At 36.6% G+C, this 19,008-nt stretch overlaps 1 long non-coding RNA gene across 1 annotated transcript; it reads right to left on the reverse strand.

The window, feature by feature from the left end:
* Positions 1 to 9,731: 9,731 nt before the first annotated feature.
* LOC148691773 (uncharacterized) lies at positions 9,732 to 12,300 on the reverse strand. The gene is made up of 2 exons (XR_015954697.1): positions 11,959 to 12,300; positions 9,732 to 11,810 (listed from the first exon to the last, which is right to left on the reverse strand). It is a non-coding gene; the product is annotated as an uncharacterized LOC148691773 (long non-coding RNA).
* Between the last annotated feature and the right edge of the window lie 6,708 nt (positions 12,301 to 19,008).

Here is a 19,008-nt window from a genome sequence, read left to right on the forward strand (position 1 = left end):
TCGTTATCCGGTCACCAGCTAAGACCCCATTGCACACGGGTAACCCATTAATAAAAGAATTAGTTCAAAATTTTAAACTACAAAAAATCCTTACCCGCTACTACAATTGTGACATCCCACATCACCCAGGGAAGTGATCCTTATATGTATATTCTCATCCCTACCTAGCACGAGGCATTTTGGGAGCTCACTGGCTTTGGGTTCCATGGGAACTCCGAAGTTAAGCGAGTAGCACGCGAGTGCATTCCCAGGATGGGTGTGGGGAAGTTCTCGTGTGAGTTCCCAGAAACAAAACTGTGAGGGAATGGTAAGGCCAAAGTGGACAATATTGTGCTACAGTGGTGGAGCAGGCTCGGAAAATGATCCGCCCCGGGCCGAGATGTGACAATTGGTATCAGAGCCTAACCCTGGTCGTGGTGTGCCGATGAGGACGTCGGGCCCCTAAGGGGGGGTGGATTGTGACATCCCACATCACCTAGGGGAGTAATCCTTATATGTATATTCCCATCCTTACCTAGCACGAGGCCTTTTGGGAACTCACTAGCTTCGGGTTCCATGGGAACTCCGAAGTTAAGCATGTAGCGCACGAGAGCATTCCCAGGATGGGTGACCCGTCAGGAAGTTCTCGTGTGAGTTCCCAGAAACAAAACTGTGAGGGAATGGTAGCACCATGCCAAATGTGTTCGAAGAAGAAGAGCAAAGCAAATGAAGAATCTCCAAAATAAGCCCAAAGCGGACAATATCGTGCTACAGTGGTGGAACGGGCCTGGGAAGTGATTTGCCCCGGGTCAAGATGTGACAATTGTGACATCCCACATCGCCCAGGGAAGTGATCCTTAAATGTATATTCTCATCCCTACCTAGCACGAGGCCTTTTGGGAGCTCACTAGCTTCAGGTTCCGTAAGAACTCCGAAGTTAAGCGAGAAAGGGGCTAGAGCAATCCCATGATAGGTGAATGGTAAGCCCAAAGCGGACAATATTGTGCTACAGTGGTGGAGTGGGCCTGGGAAGTGATCCGCCCCGGGCCAGGATGTGACAATTGGTATCAAAGCCTAACCCTGGCCGTGGTGTGCCGACGAGGACGTCGGGCCCCTAAGGGAGGTGGATTGTGACATCCCACATCGTCCAGGGGAGTGATCCTTAAATGTATATTCTCATCCCTACCTAGCACGAAGCCTTTTGGGAGCTCACTGGTTTCAGGTTCCGTAGGAACTCCGAAGTTAAGTGAGAAGGGGGCTAGAGCAATCCCATGATGGGTGACTGGGAAGTTGCTCGTGAGTTCCCATAAACAAAACCGTGAGGGAATGGTAAGCCCAAAGCGAACAATATCATGTTACGGTGGTGGAGCGGGCCTGGAAAGTGATCCGCCCTGGGCCGGGATATGACAACAATACCCAAAGTACTTAATCTCAAATAAGTAAGATTGAAATTTTTCAAAGAACATTAAAAATACGAAGCAATAAAAAAATAATAATAAAAAAGAAAAAAAAAAACCAAAGCACATTAAAATATTCATTAATAATTCATTTACAAGTGTGAAAAAGTATGCAAAAGCTTGTGGTCACATCTCCCTACACTTTGACAATGGGTACATTGTCATTTCAAATTTTAAACCCTACAAATCCTCATGAATAGTGTTTTTAGGGGGAGTTCAAAATAAATATATAATTAATGTTCAAGTTGAAAAATATAAAAGAATATATAAATACTCGTGATTGCATCTTCTACGCTTAGACAATAATTGCATCATCTTTAGATTATTAAAACCCTCCAAACCCATGAGTAGGTTTTTTGTTTTGAGTGCAAAATTAATAAAAATTCATAATAATTAATGTAGAAGTGTGAAAAACATAAAAAAAATATATAATCGCTCGCTCGTAATGACAAGCTTTACAATTTTCGTAAAGGGCTTAACTCTGAAAATCGACACCATAATCCATAAACCTTAGATTTATATGTTACAACTCATACCTTAAAATAGTGTACTTTATTCCTGAACCATGTGAAATGACAACTTTTCCTCTGAGTGGGTGTGTTAAGTAATTTTCGATCCTCGACTCGAAATCCAAATTCTTAAACTTTCTTAAACTTTCCTAACTATATTCGTGTAAGTGAATGTGAAATTGGAAAATAAATTTGAATTGAAGTCTCGAGGACCTAACTAGATGATTTATAACTATAGATGGGGTAATTTGGTAATTTGACTTAATGTTTCAAGTGTCAACCCCACTCTTGGATCCTCTCTTCCTCACTTTTGAAACAGCTCTCACTCTTCTCTTCACTCTCGAGCTCCACCACGATATTTCCCTCACAAATCATAACTCAAAACCTTATATCTCGAATCTTTTGAAGCTTAGGGAAAACGAATATGGTCTTGCATGCACCATCAATGCACTACGAGACACGGTGTCGTTGAAGCCGAGAGCCCAAGTTCTCAAACTCGAACCCAGGTGAGGTTCGTTATCCAATCTTCGAATTTCTAGGTTATTTCCAAGTTTGTGAGATGATTTTGGTGGTGAATATGAGGGTTTAATCCTCTGTTCTTACACTGTGTATTCACTACCAGCTTCGGCAACGATCTCCGGTGAGAAACGTTGAGTTCAAAGCCAGCTTGGCATTGCCTTCTCTGTGATTTGGATTTGTACGAGTCTAGGGAAGAAATGTGGACTGTTTTATGTCCAAATGATTAGTTCTAACTCGTACATGCACAGTCATTTTTCCAAAATCCAACAAGCTGCTAAGCAATTTCCGGCGAGGGGTCGCCGTTAGGACTTTCGGTGATGTAGCATTTCCATTGGACTTAACGGATTCTAGCAACGAAAAAGGTATATTCTGTCAACTCTTCATATTCTCACCAACGACTGGCACGTGGCCATGGCGTCTACAAGTACGATGTCTACTCGTCGATCTCTGTCGGCGAGTACAGCGGCGCATCTTTCTCGAGGCGTGGTACCCCTGCGGCGGGCGTGACTGGAGCACGGGAGCGCATGTAGTACTCGAGACCTATCCTTAGGTCTTTAAAGCTTATATTTAGCTTTATAACTAATTCACAAGTTTAGTTGAGGATAAAAAGGATTCAAGCAAGGAGCCTAACAAGAAAGGGCACTCTACTTACCTATGAGTGAATCCTTTCGAAAGCTAAATGTTTTAAATATTATTATATGTTGATGTATGTTACTGTTATTGATAGTTTTGGAGGAGACTTGTATCTAGTTAAACTAAAATGATATCTTGGTGATTTATGTTCACCACATAGTCATCTTATATATCGTATAGCAAGCTACGGTTGTAGGTTTGTTGCGAGTACTTTTATTTCTAGTAGAGGCTAGATTCGCTAGTAGATGCTAATCATCGATCAGGTAGAGGTCGCTTCACCTGTTTGCTATATATTTGAATTACTTTGATTTTGTGATTGGTGCTACTTTCTTTGATATAATGACACACCCCAGCTCGGAATGTCCACCTGGATTTCTAATCGAGTTGTGTTGGCCGATACCAGGAGAGTGACGAAGCCATAAATGTAGTGATGTGGAAAATGTGAATAAATTTAAACCTAAGTGCCTAAATATAAGAGTGCGCTTGTGAGCGAGAATGAACCCATTTCACACGAAATGTCAGAGCATAAGTAAAGTACAATAAAATTAGAATAAGACTTGTACCATTAGGAGTATTCTTTGATATCAACGTTTGCTAGAAATCATCATCGACACAAACACTATCGCTAAGACCTGGAGAGGCAAAAACATTATAACTCCTCACTATAAAACTAGTTTCCAAAATATACATACTACATATAGTATGAAAATACTTACCGTAGCCTGCAATATCTCAAGAATACAATACGTCACAAAATTTGTAAATAAATACATGACATCCATAATCACATAATCTAGCATAAGCAAACCTATCATATCGAGTGCTCATCGACACATAGGACACACGAGTTCATGCAGAGATATTCTAATATGAACAGGACTGGGTGTAACAATGATATATGCTTTAGTACTATGATCACGTGAAGATTGGCATTATAAGCAGCACATACGAGTCCTAATTGCCTATAGCAATCTAGGACAGGACTGGCACCTACAATAGATCCAAAGTGAGTGTACGATGCGATGTGCACATACACGTGAAAGACTAGCCCTGGCCCGGGCAAATACAAACACCAGTGCAACAAACAATGAGCAAATAACATAAATATAGTCATGCCTCAGTGATTCGATAATTCTAGTCAACATAATAGTATTCATAGGCGTAAATATAATTATGGCATCAATAATAATACGCATATTTGTGCATCCCGTAGGACTTAGCATAACCTCATAATTTCTATCAATGTGCTAAATCTTATAAACGTCACGCTAATCTAGGCGTATTGTAGAAAACTCTTTATGAAATGTATAAATAGAAACTAACAATTATATATACTATAGAAAAGAAAAGACCCACTCATATTTACTTGCGATGCCACATCCGTTCGAGCTTGGAAGCTAGAGTCTCCGATAGTAATCACACCTAAGCATAATATTAGAACTTATCAGTAAAACTCAATTAAAATGTTTGAATTTGGAGAAACGAACGGTGGATTCAACATCAGCGAGTCGAAATACGTTACGGAAAGTCCCAGGAAATTTTTGTAAAAAGTCGACGAAAAGTCAATGGTTAACCCTAAAAAGACAATCGAGACACTGAGCCGGTCAACTATGTTAAAACTTTGGAATTTCATTAAATGGATGTCAAAAAGGGACTCGAGGTGTCGAAATTAGGGCTGGTTTGGTATTGCTGTGTTTTGAAAAAAAGCTGCTTCTACTGTACTGTGAGAATAAATAGTTATGAAATAAAGCAGCAGAGTGTTTGGTAAACTTTTTTGTAAAAGTACTTTTGAAAAAAAAAAGCAATATTATAGTGTTTGGTAAACTTTTATGTAAAACAGATGTGAAAAAAGCCGGTTTTCAAAGCTGGGTTTTGCAGCTTCTTGTTTTTGGCTTTTTTTCACCCAAAACTGTGAAAAAAAGCTGAAGGTGCATGTTTACCAAACACAAAAACAGCTCCCAGCTTTTTTTGATACCAACTTCTTTCAGAATCACCTCAGTACCAAACCAGGCCTTAGTCTAGGAAGGTTTTCGAAAAAATTCTGAAAAACTCAACACAAGGAATATTCTTGGAATATTCCTAAGAATATTCCAAGCATAATTCAGAAATGGGCTAGACCGGATCCTGGGTTCGAATCCGAATCCAAGTCAGAGATCTGGGCTTTTTTTTTTTTTTTTTTTTTTCCTTCTTCTTTTTACTCTCCGACCGGTTGCCACTGCAACCGTCTGAATCTGGGAAACATCAACTAACTAAAACTTCACCAAACCTAGCCATGTAATATACCAAAACAAAGATCAAGGAGCAAGGATTCAAATTATACCCTCAGTTTCCTTAGCCATGTCCGGAGTAGGCTGGAAAACAGCTCGAAAATGCCGGATCTCTAGCCGGAAAACTAGGTAACTTCCTCCCGTGTTGCTTCCTGAGTCCAAACGTCATCCCAATCCCTCAAATTTACCCTAACTGTACTACAAAGCTTGATCTATGAAGATCTTAAGGGTTTTCAAGGCTCACCTTGTTGGAAAAGTTAGTAACTTGTTGGATTTTGTTTGAGGACGATAATGAACAGTGGCGTAAGCCATTGCAGGGTGTGAGACCATAAGGTTCCTTCGTATCTTCATAGATGAAAGTTGAGGATGTTGACCTGGTGAGGGTTAGGTGGTCACTAGCCTCGGCACCAGTGGTTGTAATCTCACGAAGTGGGAGTGTGCCAGTGGTGTCATTGGAATTGCAGAGAGAAACAAGCGAGAGAAAGCTGAGAGAGAGACGTGGAGAGTTAGAGTGAGAGTGTGGTAGGGTGAGGTGGCAGCCAGAGATTGGACAAGTGAGGTGAGGGAGATTTGAAAAACAATGAGAGACCCGAGAGATAGGGAGACACGGGAATAAGGGGAGAAATAGTGTAAGCTCCACTTGGCACACAACTCAAAGTCACCAATGAAAATATGGAAAAATATCTCACATAACGTGAATTTACCAAAACGTCCATCACGCTCCGTAGTTTGTAAAATCTTCGTCGTAACTCGAAATTTAGTTTCACTTGCGCCTATGCGTTCGCACTGTCGAGTACTTTGAGAATACGGTAAAATAAAAGCTCATATGTGCCACGAATAGACGGTCAAAGAAAGTCAACAATCCCGCCTCTAGGGGCATCTTCATCAAATCACTTCTTTAAAAATAATAAAATCATAAAATTAGCGATGGGTTGTCACACTTTATTTTAACTTGACTACTATTATTATAGTATTATATGCATGTAGTTATTTACTATAGATGTGTTTTCCAAATGGGGGTTATAATGTTTTAATATTTTTAACTAGATAAACTTGATCCATTCACACTTTATTTTACAACCCCTCATAACGCAGCAAGAATAAAGAAAACCCTGAAGGTGACGAGTAAACATGACAGTGAGGCATCCATTCTTTAGTTTCTAATAATTGCATGGTCATACTTTCGGTTGTGAATGGCACTGCACTTTTATGTGTTTACTATTGTACGAGACTACTATTTGCTCTGGTGTGATGTGGTAATAATGGGATTGTATCCCTGAACTTGTGTCCCCAAGTGGGAAAGTTGATTCAAAAGACTTTGTAATGACTTTTATTAATTAATAATGAAAGTTTTGGTTCAAATTCACTCACATCATATTTGTCTTACTATGGATTTCGTCACTAAGTTGGCTTGTGGCGTCATCTCACGGTGGGGCCATATGGTCAATTTAGTGGCGGCCAACATACCTCGGCCTTGTAACTTGAGTTATTGGGGTCGGGGTGTATCATTATATTCTTCTCATCAAAATTCGTTTTTCAAATTTTCTTTTATGAAAACATGATCTTTTTAACGGATGTAGAAAAATGAATGGTTCAGATCGTTGATCCAATGTTATACGAACCAATGTTATATAAGCTTCCAGAGACTTTGTAAACTCTGAGCAATATTTTCACTAACTGTAAAAATCTTAGCATGACATCAACGATCTGAACCGTTCATTTTTTTGCATAAGCTAAAAGATCATGTTTTCAAAAAAAAAAAAAAAATATTGATTATTTATGTTTTAAAATAATTTAGTATTATGTTTTTCATTAGATCATTTATTGATTTAAAATATATTATCTTTAACAGGAAACGGGTCGGATCATATTAGTTGTTAATATTAACAGGTCAATTTTGAGTTGGGTCATATTACCCGTTTATTCTAACAATTGTTCTACGACACAACACCCATTAAGATATTAGGTATGTCACTAAAACGACACAAACATGGGAAACATGACACGAATGCTAGGTCTACTTTTGCATCCATGAGCAAAATCCAACTAAAAGTAAACTTTTCTTGAACAAAAGCGTACAAAGTTAAGTATTATTAACTCCGTAGGAGTCCATACAACACAAAATATTTTTGTACGTGATGTACAAAAATATTTCAATATAATATGTATTACTTTTGTCAAACTACCCAATAAATTAACTAAATTGAATCACAATAAAATAAACTAATGAAGATATCACCTTCAAATTTGTTCTTCAACAATAATTGTATACAAAAACCCTATACAAAACAAATTTAACTTTGTTAGTTTAAATTCAAAATTAAAAATATAAATGACAAAATCAAATCATTTACCAAACAGAGAAGGAAAAGGGAGAAGTGATGGAGATGGACAAACTTGAAGTGAGAGAGAGAGGAGATAAAGAGAGGGAATTGGAGAGAGAGATAGGGACAATTATGGAGAGAGATGGAGAGAGGCGGCAGCTGGAAAAAACAAAATTGCTGCAGATCAACCTTCGCGACTGGGGAATTTGATTATAAACACGAAACCTTTTCGTGACGAAGCCTTCGCCACCCAAGGTTAATGTCATTGACTAAACCAAATGAAACTCTAACTGCGCACATGGCATTTAGGCAACGGAGAGTTTGTCGTACAAGGAATATGTGCGCGACAAACCCATCTTCGTCGCACAAGAAGTATTTGTGCAACAAAAGATACTTCATCGCGTAAGGAGCATTTGCGGGACAAAAGTTTCCTCGTCGCCCACAAATTTTCATTTTTTAAAGTAAAGTTTATTGATTAAATTTTATTAACAAATTGAGAAAATAAAAAATATTTAAAGCGTACAAAAAACCTAAATAAAATATTATAGTATTAATCTGACAAAGCAACAACTGCAGTGGTGGTGCATGTGCATCTTGATCGGCGTAATGCTTCGTCTCTCAGTAACGTGTCTTGAAGATGTCTTCAATGTAATTCATCATTAGTATCAGTATTATCAATAATAAAGTCAACTTGTTATGCAAAAAATATATGAACAGTAGCTATCATAAAACATTTTATATAAAAAATAATTATTAATTACTAATTGACCTTTACTGATAGGTCATTCAACAAAGTCTTCTTCATTTCCTCCGACACTTTTTCTAGACCACTCCATAGAACATTTGTTCTGCAATAGTGACCCTATGTCCTGCACAAGAATGGAGTGCGCCTTCCTCTTAGACTATGTTATCCGCGTCATAGTGGTACGCCTCTACCAGCCATTCATCAGCTCTCTAGCCCTACTAGGCTGTCTCTTTTTGTTTTTCCTGTGGAAAACCTATGAAAAAACACAAAAATTTTCAAAAGCAAACTTAAAATTATACCGAAATATAGCAAAACCTCCCTAAAAGTTATAAAATTCCCATAACCTAAAAAATTTGATATACATGTTGTCCACATCCAATTCCAATTATTACAACAATAAACTAAGAGATTAATCAACTCTTATTACAATAATAAAATAAAAATTTCCAACACAAATCAACCACATAAAATTCATACAATATTGGGTATTACCTGTCTGAGATCCTTCTCCCTTATATGTCAAAATCGCTCCACTGTCGAATGCTTGTTCAGCTGGAGTAGTAGCAGAATCGAACGTCTACAACATTATAATTTTTATATGTTTGCAAACCCACAAAATATGAGACAGGATTTAAAAAATAAATTTGATTACCCAACATATTTATTCTTTATCGGAGAAATAGGGACTTAATATGGAAGTTCAAGACCGTCGACAATGAAAGTATAAGAAAAAAGAAAATGAGAATTGGGATATGGGAGAGAGAAATTTTTGGAGTTTGGGAGAGAAAAAACGAGAGGGATTTTGGGGAAAAAGATAAGGAAGAGATGAAAGGAGGAGAGAAGGGTACAGACCTGGGAATTTAAAGAATCATGTGAACTCTTGTGCGACAAATGCTTTGTCACATAAAATTTTGGGTTTTTTTAGCCCTGAATAGTTGGGGCTACAGAAGCAAAATTCTGCCGCGCGAAGATTGATTGCACAACAAAATTTTCTTCGTCGCCTAAAGTTTTAATACACAACCAGATTTTTCCACTAGTGTTATAGAAAAATTATTTAGTGTAAAGATATATTAAAAAAATATTCCATAAAGTGAGACATTCCAACCCTACTGATCAACAATTTATGTGTTATAAGAAAAAAACACCATAGGATTTTTGAGTTCAAGTAAGATATTCAATGATCAAGAAAGAAATAGGTACAAACTGTGAGGATAGGGTGCTAACAATGAGGCTTGATAAAAACCTTGCTAGGAATTTCAACCCAAACGAAGAAAAAAAGATCGCCTGGCACCAATAAATTATAAAATAATGCTATCCTAAAAAATATCAGAAATTACACTTAGAGGTTCCTCAAACCAATTTATTTGATTACATAATGTCAAGTTCGGTCTTGCTAATCGATGTGCCACCTTGTTCGTCCCTCTTCGACCAAACGTGACCTTCCAATGGGGAAAGGACTTCAGTATCTGACGGGCACCCCTTTGATGTGCTGCAATAAGCAGTGCATCCCCCTCAAATTCCATTTGTGTTCCCGCCAAGGTCCTTGTAAAGCTCACTACTTCACTAGCAGCAATAGTTTGTGCCAACAGTGGTGAGCCAATCCCACCAATTTTCTTCACTGTTGAAGCCACAAAATCCCCCATTTCATTCCGCACCACCACGCCGATGCCCCACACTGCTCCGTTGTCATCCCAAGTACCATCAAAATTGCATTTAACCACCCACTCTCTCGTCTCGTCCATTTTTGTGGATGAACGTCACAGAAAAGGGACAATGCTTCCAGCATGGGGGAACTTACTTGACCCCATTTACAATTAACGAACATTTACCATTCGAACATCATAATCGGAACCGTTCATTATCTTTATCATCATCTAAAGATCATAAATGTAAAAACTCATGCAATTTGTAGATCATTTAGTTATTCATAAGTGTTAAACCAATCAACAGTTTTTGTAACAAGCAGCATCCTCATGACAAACCGTCCATTTGATTTATGCATATGAATAGTTAAAAGATCTCCAAATTGAATAAATTTTTCACATATGATCTTCATATAATGATAAAAAGAATAAAACTTCCAATTATTATGTTTGGATAGTAAAAATTCATTACTCGTAAGTGGAAGGAAAGCAATATAGGAAAAATCATTTGTGAGTTGCATGCAATGAATGATAACAACTAGTCATGCAGTTGCACCGAAATCCAGTTAATTATTCAGTGAACGTGCAACTTGGAACTTATGCATATCAAGTCACACTGACATATATATATATATATATATATATATAACTTCAACAGTTGATGTGCTTCATAGCCATTGTAAAAATATCCACATGAAGCACGTCAATTGTTGGTATTTCATTTATACTTCAGTGAGTGCAACTGTTTGTATTTCATTTATAACCAACTGTACAATTTGTACGTTCGAAAACTCTTGTGTATAAGAGATAAATTCATAGAAAATTGACCAAAAATACCTCTTAAAACTGTCATTTAGTCTCAACTAGCAATAGTGCCCGCGCATTGCTGCGGGTCTTAAAACTACTGGACATAAAAGAAGAAAAAAATCAGTGCAAACTTGTAATTGATAGTTTGTAATTAACAGGCTTTTAGTATGTTCATCCTATATAAACACAGAAAATATAATAAGAAAAAGAAGCAGAGTGTTGGCAAAATGTGATGTAATTTGCGGCATACCTGTAGTCAAGTCTGTGTAATTGATTTTAGTTGTGAACACTGGTAACATGTATAACTCAAAGAACAAAAAACAGCAGAAACTGAAGAAGAAAATGATGTGGACATAGAATATACTGCAGTGACTATAAATTAAGGTTAGAAGTGTTTTAATATTGATATAAATTTGTGGTGGAGAATTATGCATAAGAGGATAACTGCTTTTATGAGGGTGAGTATATAATACGTCAAAACGATTATTAATAATTAACGAAATGTTTGAAGTAAAAATATATACATTTGATGTTGAAATTCGAGATAATAAATGTAGCTATAACTTATTAGAAGTGTTTAAATTGGCATTAACTGGTCGATAACAGTTTGTCCAATTATATTGAATATCATTAGACCATGTTACGATACAATGTTATAGGAAAACGAAGAAAAAATTATATAAGCTATTAGAAACAATATATAATTGTAAATGTAAAGTTGTGTCATTTGATTCTGAATAAGCATGTATATACTGATAGCAAAACAAAATCGTTAGGGTTTTATCCAAATTAGGAAAAATCCAAAATAAAAATTGAAAGAGAACCATTATAAAATACACCTTAGTTGAATAACATCTGTTCCGCAGCGATCTGATGACAGGTTGCGACCAAAAGGGGCTAGAAATCGGCCAAAAATCCAGCCACAACCTAGATATCTCAGACGGAAAAAAAGACTAACACTGTGAATTCTAGGGCCTCCGACCGTCCATTTCATTTGGTAATTTTTTAGGCTTTATATGTAAACTTAAATTAAAATGTATGTTCAAATTTTAACACATGGGTAAGTATTGCTCACCTCTGCTTCTGCTACCGCCTTCTCATCTGCATCCTTGAGGAATGATCGGATGCTCTTAAGCTAACCTGCATCATTGAAAGCTTTGCTCAAAAGCATCCAATCCTTGGTTTCACAAACATCAAAGCCCATAAACAAATTCACTTAAAAATGCACAAAATAAAAACCTCGATTACTAATTAGACTTAGAATTCAACAAAATCATGAAAATTGCTTAAAAGGAATTGAATTTGAGTTGGAGACTTGAGGTATAAAAATTAAAGACCGTGGATGGAGAACGGCCGTCGACGCAAAGACCACAAAGAAAATCCACAAAACCAAACCCATCAATCTTTCCTAAATTGGGAGAACTCACCAGGAAACCTAAGCTTTTTCTGGGTTTCAAAATTTTCCTCGAATCCGAACGGGATTCAGCTGCGAGATGGAAGGCTAAGTTTCTGAGATTTTTCCGTTTTTTGAGATAGGGAAGGCGAGCCATTCATGAAACTCTATTATTTCCATATGAGGTTGAAGATTGGAATGATCTGGATGAATTTTGGTTTTGGGATTGTAGGGTTGATTTGGATGAATGCAAGTTTTTGTTTCAATTTCAGGCGTCTAGGGACAAATGAAAATTCTTTGTTCTAGAAACAAATGGAAAAGCCACGATGACCAACACATGTACATCAAGGGCAAATTAGTAAATTTAATGTGCAACCCAGGGAAGTAAGCTGAAGATGGTAATAGCTGGAAGGGCAAATTTGTCAAATCACTGTTAATGAACAGTGTTGGTAAACTGAGTTTTACTATATATAATTTACCTTCTCAATTTGGTCTCACTTCTTTTGGTCTCACTTCACCCAATTCCATTAAAGAATTATTAAGGTCAAGGGTATTTTAGATACTTTATTATTTACACATATATTTACCTCTAACCTACACGCCAAACCAATTTCAATTCCATTTTTGACAACTCGAATTCTTTTGGTCTCACTTCTTTGCCTCCTGAAACTAACATTTTCAATTCTTTTGGTCTCACTTCACCCAATTCCATTAAAGAATTATTAAGTTCAAGGGTATTTTAGATACTTTATTATTTACACATATATTTACCTCTAACCTACACGCCAAACCAATTTCAATTCCATTTTTGACAACTCGAATTTAAACCCATGAGTTTTGGGCCTTTTTAAAAATAAATTATTCAATCAATAGAAAAATTCTCAACAACAAAATCATTATATCAATTGAAATAGGGTTACATTTTTGTTCTTATTCATACAAGGCATCCGTGTATTGGCTCGAAACTTTGCATTTGAAAATATTCATTATAACAAAAAGAAAATTATCAGCCTCATTCAAGATATCATTCTAATCGAAATTGGCCTAACCACAAGCTTCTCCCCTAAAAAAATAGTCTCAGATCAGTTACACAAAATATAATCTCAAAAAACCATTAAACTATCATGTTCAAAATACTTCCCAAAAAAAAAAAAAAAAAAAAAAAAAAAAAAAAAAAAAAACCCTAGGTAGCGACATGCAAGAGTTTCTAAAGCAAATGTGCACATTTTGCAACTAAAAGTTTCACATTCACTACAAGAAAACATAGCTTAGGTAGCAACATACATTTGTCACATAAATATGAAAATTCATGACATTTGATTATATGTGACAAAAATGCAGCGTCACTACGCGCGTCATTTATACAGCATAACCTATAGTTTATGTGACTAATTTTACATTCGCCACATATTTTTATTATGAGTGATGCCTCATTCATCACTTAATAAATTTATGTGTGACAAAATAGGAGTCACAAAACACAAAAGTCAGTGACTTGCACGTTCATCACATAACAATTGTATAAGTGAGGAATTTATCATCACCTAATTTGATCCTGGAATGCTATGGCTGAGGATAAGTGAGGCTGAAGGTGTCACATATTCCTTGGACATGTGGCGCAATTTTTGTCACATATGTCAAAATCATATACCTATTAAGAACAATCTGTGGCGAACCAACTACCACATATGTCACATCCCGGCCCGGGCGGGACCACTTCCCGGACCCGACTCCACCGTAGCACGATATTGTCCGCTTTGGGCCTCAATCACGCCCTCACGGTCTTGTTTCTGGCAACTCATACGAGAACTTCCTAATGGGTCACCCATTTTGGGAATGCTCTCGCGCGCTACTCGCTTAACTTCGGAGTTCCCATGGAACCTGAAGCCAGTGAGCTCCCAAAAAGGCTCATGCTAGGTAGAGATGGGAATATACATATAAGGATCACTCCCCTGGGCGATGTGGGATGTCGCAATCCACCCCCAATACAATCCCGACGTCCAGGTACTTCCGCATCGGCATCTTCGAGTCCTCTCGGTGTAGGACCCACTCCTTTGTTTCGGTCAATTTTATATTATTTTCTTTTAGTGTTCTAGATTAGAGGTGTGCTCTGAACACGATCCTTATTTGCATATTCATTATTCTTTTATATTTATAAGCCTTATTTATCCCTTGTTTTCAGCATTTGCACTCAATAAATGGCTTTCGTCACCCTCGGGTGTCGGCCAGCACGTGTCTATCCTAGTATTCGGGAAATATCGGGGTCGGGGCGTGTCAACATACCTATTTCGTCATCTTGAATTAGAATTCATAACAAATATGAGCTAATACTTTCGTTAATCACATTTCATTGATAAACAATTTAGGTAACATCCAGTATGTAATACCCTGAAATTTAAATATGTGAATATGTGGAGAAAATTGAAAATAAATCAATTTATGGTTATGAAAATTTAATTGAAGAATTTAAAATTTTGTTACCGGAAGTTATTATAATTTACGTATTTGTATTATTGAAATTTTATATTATTTTTTGAGAATTTATATCAATTTATTTGAATTGAGTTTTAAATTAAACTAGTTACGAAGTTTGAAGTTTGGAAATTTATTATCTAAAATCCGTATACCCTTTGAGGTCAAAATTTATATGTTTGAATATAGCTTCATCTCACGAATGTGTAGGCGTAAACCGTTCGTGAAAGGAGTTATAACGAAGGAGTTATTAGCGTTTAAAGTCAGGGATATTTCTGTAAATTTAATCCCCTTTGGAAGGCTCCAGATTTTCTGGAGCATTGAGATTATGCCATGTGTGTGGCTAAGATGAGAAGAGCAGAAAAGAAGGGAAAAAGATGGACGGCTATGATGAAAAAGAAAGGCGAGAAAGGGGAGGGACATAGACAAATTAGGAGGAAGGAAAGGAGGGGAAATGAGGGAGAGGTAAAAGAGAGATCCAGATCCTCCTTGACCTGCTGACCCAACCTAGTGAGATTTTCCGATTTAGGTCACCAATGACAATTGGACCAGTGCCAAAATGATCCCTACTTCAAACCCAATTGTTCCCTTTCCCATTTACACTTGAAAATTTGATAAAATTGGGTGGATTTCAAGAGAAACTGTACCAGGGGGTGCGATGGGTTTGGCTTCAATTCACCAAAATCTGAAGCTAACTCTATCTGTCACCACCACAATAATCTTCCCTCAAGGTCAGGAACAAAGCCTAAGCAATGGTTGGCATCGGAGTTTGTTTTGCAGTTAAGTCAAGAACACCTAATTCCATGGTTTTCAGCGGTCCAATGCTGATTTCAGGTGTTTTCCGGCCGAATTGGACTTCGGCCCAGGTATGAAAGTTGTTTCTCTCATTGAACTCTACTTGCCTGTAAAATTTGGTAATTTTTAGAGTTAGTTGAAAAATTTGGTTTTCATTCGCCAGAAACCGCCACCCACGGCGGCGGGTGCAGCGGCACATGGCCAGTGGGCCAATGCTGCCATTTTATGCAAATTTTGATATTCTAAAAAACATGAATTTGGATTCCAATTGATGTGTTTCAATTGTTAAACCCAATGTTGGTTATTTCGGTTACTTGAATATTTTCGTAAATGGATTGAAAATGGAATGTGAGTACGAAAGGTTTGATCCCATTCAAGGGTACATAGGCAGTCTAACGGGAGTTAGATGCAGCCTTAATAATCGAGATTTAATCATTAGTGGGAATTTGATTTAAGAGAAGAAGTTGGTGATAGATTATGAAAATATAATCGTACGTTTTGGTAAGTTCATTATGGTTATAGTTTTTGTGAGGAATTAAGAAAATTAAATAAAGAATCGTGATTATTGGTAGTAATGTAAACAAGAATTTAATTTGGGCCTATCATCAGAATTATTTCCTGAAAATAAATATTTCGGGGGCGGGGCGTTGCAAATGGTATCAAAGTGAATGATCCTACTCTACAATGTGCAATATTCTCGAGTTCTTGTAGGTGTGAATTATATGATATGCTTTGTGGTTGCATGATCTTATAATTTTTGTGAATAAAGTGGCATTCATGTGATATATATATATATATATATATATATATATATATATATATATGAGATACATGTATGATTTGCATTGTGTGTGTGGTAAAATTTCCATGGTGATTATCCAATTCTGTTAGTGGGAATTATGAGTTGCATTAATATTACATTATTTCCTAAGTTCTTTGAATAATGAGGAAATTATGTGGAATATATATATATATATATTGTGAATCATCATAAAATGAAGTGAATTGGGTTTACTTGAATGTGAAGGAATTTATTTGAATATGAGCGTCTGATTCAAGTCTCAAATTAATCTTGAATGGAGTTGATATTATGTTATGCATTATGGAAATTTTGGAAATTAAGTTGATTGTGAAATTATGACAGGTAGATGAAAGGGTCGTACTATACCTGTGCCATTGGGAAATGTTGAATTGCGGTGAAAAAGGCCCGTGGATGTCGATTCGGGCAAGATAGCCCGTGGAATGGGAGGATGTGTTATATGGGGAAAAAGAGCCCGAGGGTGAGTGTTACATGGGCAAAAAGAGCCCGAGAATGTGTTATATGGGCAAAAAGAGCCTAAGGATCTGTGATTGGGCAAAGTGGCCTTGTGAACTATGAATTGGACAAAATGACCCGTGGTGAGTGAAGGAATGGTTGAATGGGCACAAAGATCCAATGGTTACGGGAAGAAGCTCCATGTGTGGGCTGTGAGAATGAATTATTGAAGTGATAAAAATGTGTGATGTGTATTGGCCAGGTGTATTACAATCTTTTCCAGCCTACTAGTCATTGATTGATATAAAAAGAAAATGGTGGTGAAATCATTGTTTTGACAATGATGAGTATGGCTAGAAATTTTAAAATGTTTCACCAATGATAATTGTGGTTGGAAATTTTAGTATTTATTAAAGTCATGATGATTTATCGAATGAGAATAAAATTATAAACTGTGGTTAGGCTTGATTATTATATTTGGAATGGTGAAAGGATCATCAATATTTTTTTTCATTTATTATTGGTGGACATGAATGAAAATATGGAATGAGATTTCAAGTTCGTTTAATATAAATGCTTTCCCAGTAGAGTTTTTACGTTGATGAAAGGAATAGTTGGGGAAAGTTATAATTACAAATTTGATTGGTTTGGTTGCCATAGTTATGGGTGATCATTGTTGGATTTAATATTGCGAACAAAATTGATGACGAGCACCTATTCTCATGGTTGTGTGATTAATAAGGTTCAGTTGTTGGCCAATAGAGTTGTAATATATACAAATTTCTTCTCCTTTGATTGAGGGAATGTGAATAATACTCAAGATGTGTGAGTCACTAATTTATTTGATTTGTGATTGTACCTTGAAGCAATTTGAAAGAGAATCAATTGAAAGAAAAATTTGGAAAAAAAAAAAAGATTTGGAAATGAAGGAAATCGTAGATAGTTTAGTTTTAATTTACTATGGGTAATTTAGTTTAATTGTGGAAATGAAGGAAATCATAGAATGAGGTTTTATGTTCGTAGTGTTGCGAATTTGGTTTTGAATTTATTTCCTTTACTCAGTGAGTGTGATTGGAAACTGCTGGAAATGTGCCCTAAAACCAATCATATGATGATACTTTACTGACATTTCACATGTTAAACTAATCTATAGTTTAATATAAAGGGCAAAGATTATTGTTTTTAAGCCATCTCATATAAATGTTATATGCTTAAACGATAAGTCCAAGGAATATGTAATTGTGAGAATGTGATCTAAAGAAGTTAGATTCAAGAGACCATTCTCTTTCTTATACATATCCTAAACGTTCTTGATCATAGGATTGCCAATTATGCATTAACAGTCCATTAAGATTAGTATGTGTTATGTCTTCTCTTAGGGAGAGTGACTGGTCTCAAGTCGTTGGTGTGATTGACACAAGACAAGCATGTAGGTGCTCGCTAGAGAATGACTCCACTGAACACGATCAACGAGGAGTTCTCATACTCATGTCACATGAGAACTTATGGTTGGGATAATGCAAAGTAGTCCTTTGACCTGAGGCATCATGGTTGTCTTGTGGTTAGGTCTTTGATCTTTGACTATGTCAGAGTCACTTTGTCAGAGAGTGTCCACGACATGGTTGGGTTTAAGCCACTTAGCCACTGAGGCAAGTGAATGTGCAACAAGGGTTCTCTAACCTTCCAACCGTTTGAGAGAGAATACTTTATGATATGATTAAGAATCTCTGACCAGAGTATAAATGAGATTTAGGAAGTCATTCCAAATTACATTCAAGGTAATCATATAAGTAAGAGAATCACATTGGATATTGTACATGAATAAACTATCAAACCAAACAATGTGGTCAAGAGTATTGTATTAGAGAAAGACCGTATTGCATTTTAATCCTAAACTGAATAGGTTCTCCACCTTTTCTAATTAGCTTGTGTAGCCATGACACACTGCTAGGTGTGACTCATGTTTTGTGGATGCCCTAAAGATGAGTAATCACTAAAGGGAGAATTGAAAGTCAGTTTCAATTCACAATCGATTTGAAGAGTTCTAATCGCCCACTGCCTTACTAAAAGGAACCTAATGGATCATACACCGAGTAAGGTAGAGATTGAAGAAACAACGGAGATGAGTAAGGATAATTAAATGTTAATTAATCAAACGAAATGTTCGTTATAGACCTCGGGTGATGATGGTTATGACCGCAGTTTATGAT

The sequence above is a fragment of the Pyrus communis genome, chromosome 13 (assembly GCF_041283825.1).
Source record: "Pyrus communis isolate YQ-2024b chromosome 13, ASM4128382v1, whole genome shotgun sequence".
NCBI classification, from domain to species: Eukaryota; Viridiplantae; Streptophyta; class Magnoliopsida; order Rosales; family Rosaceae; genus Pyrus; species Pyrus communis.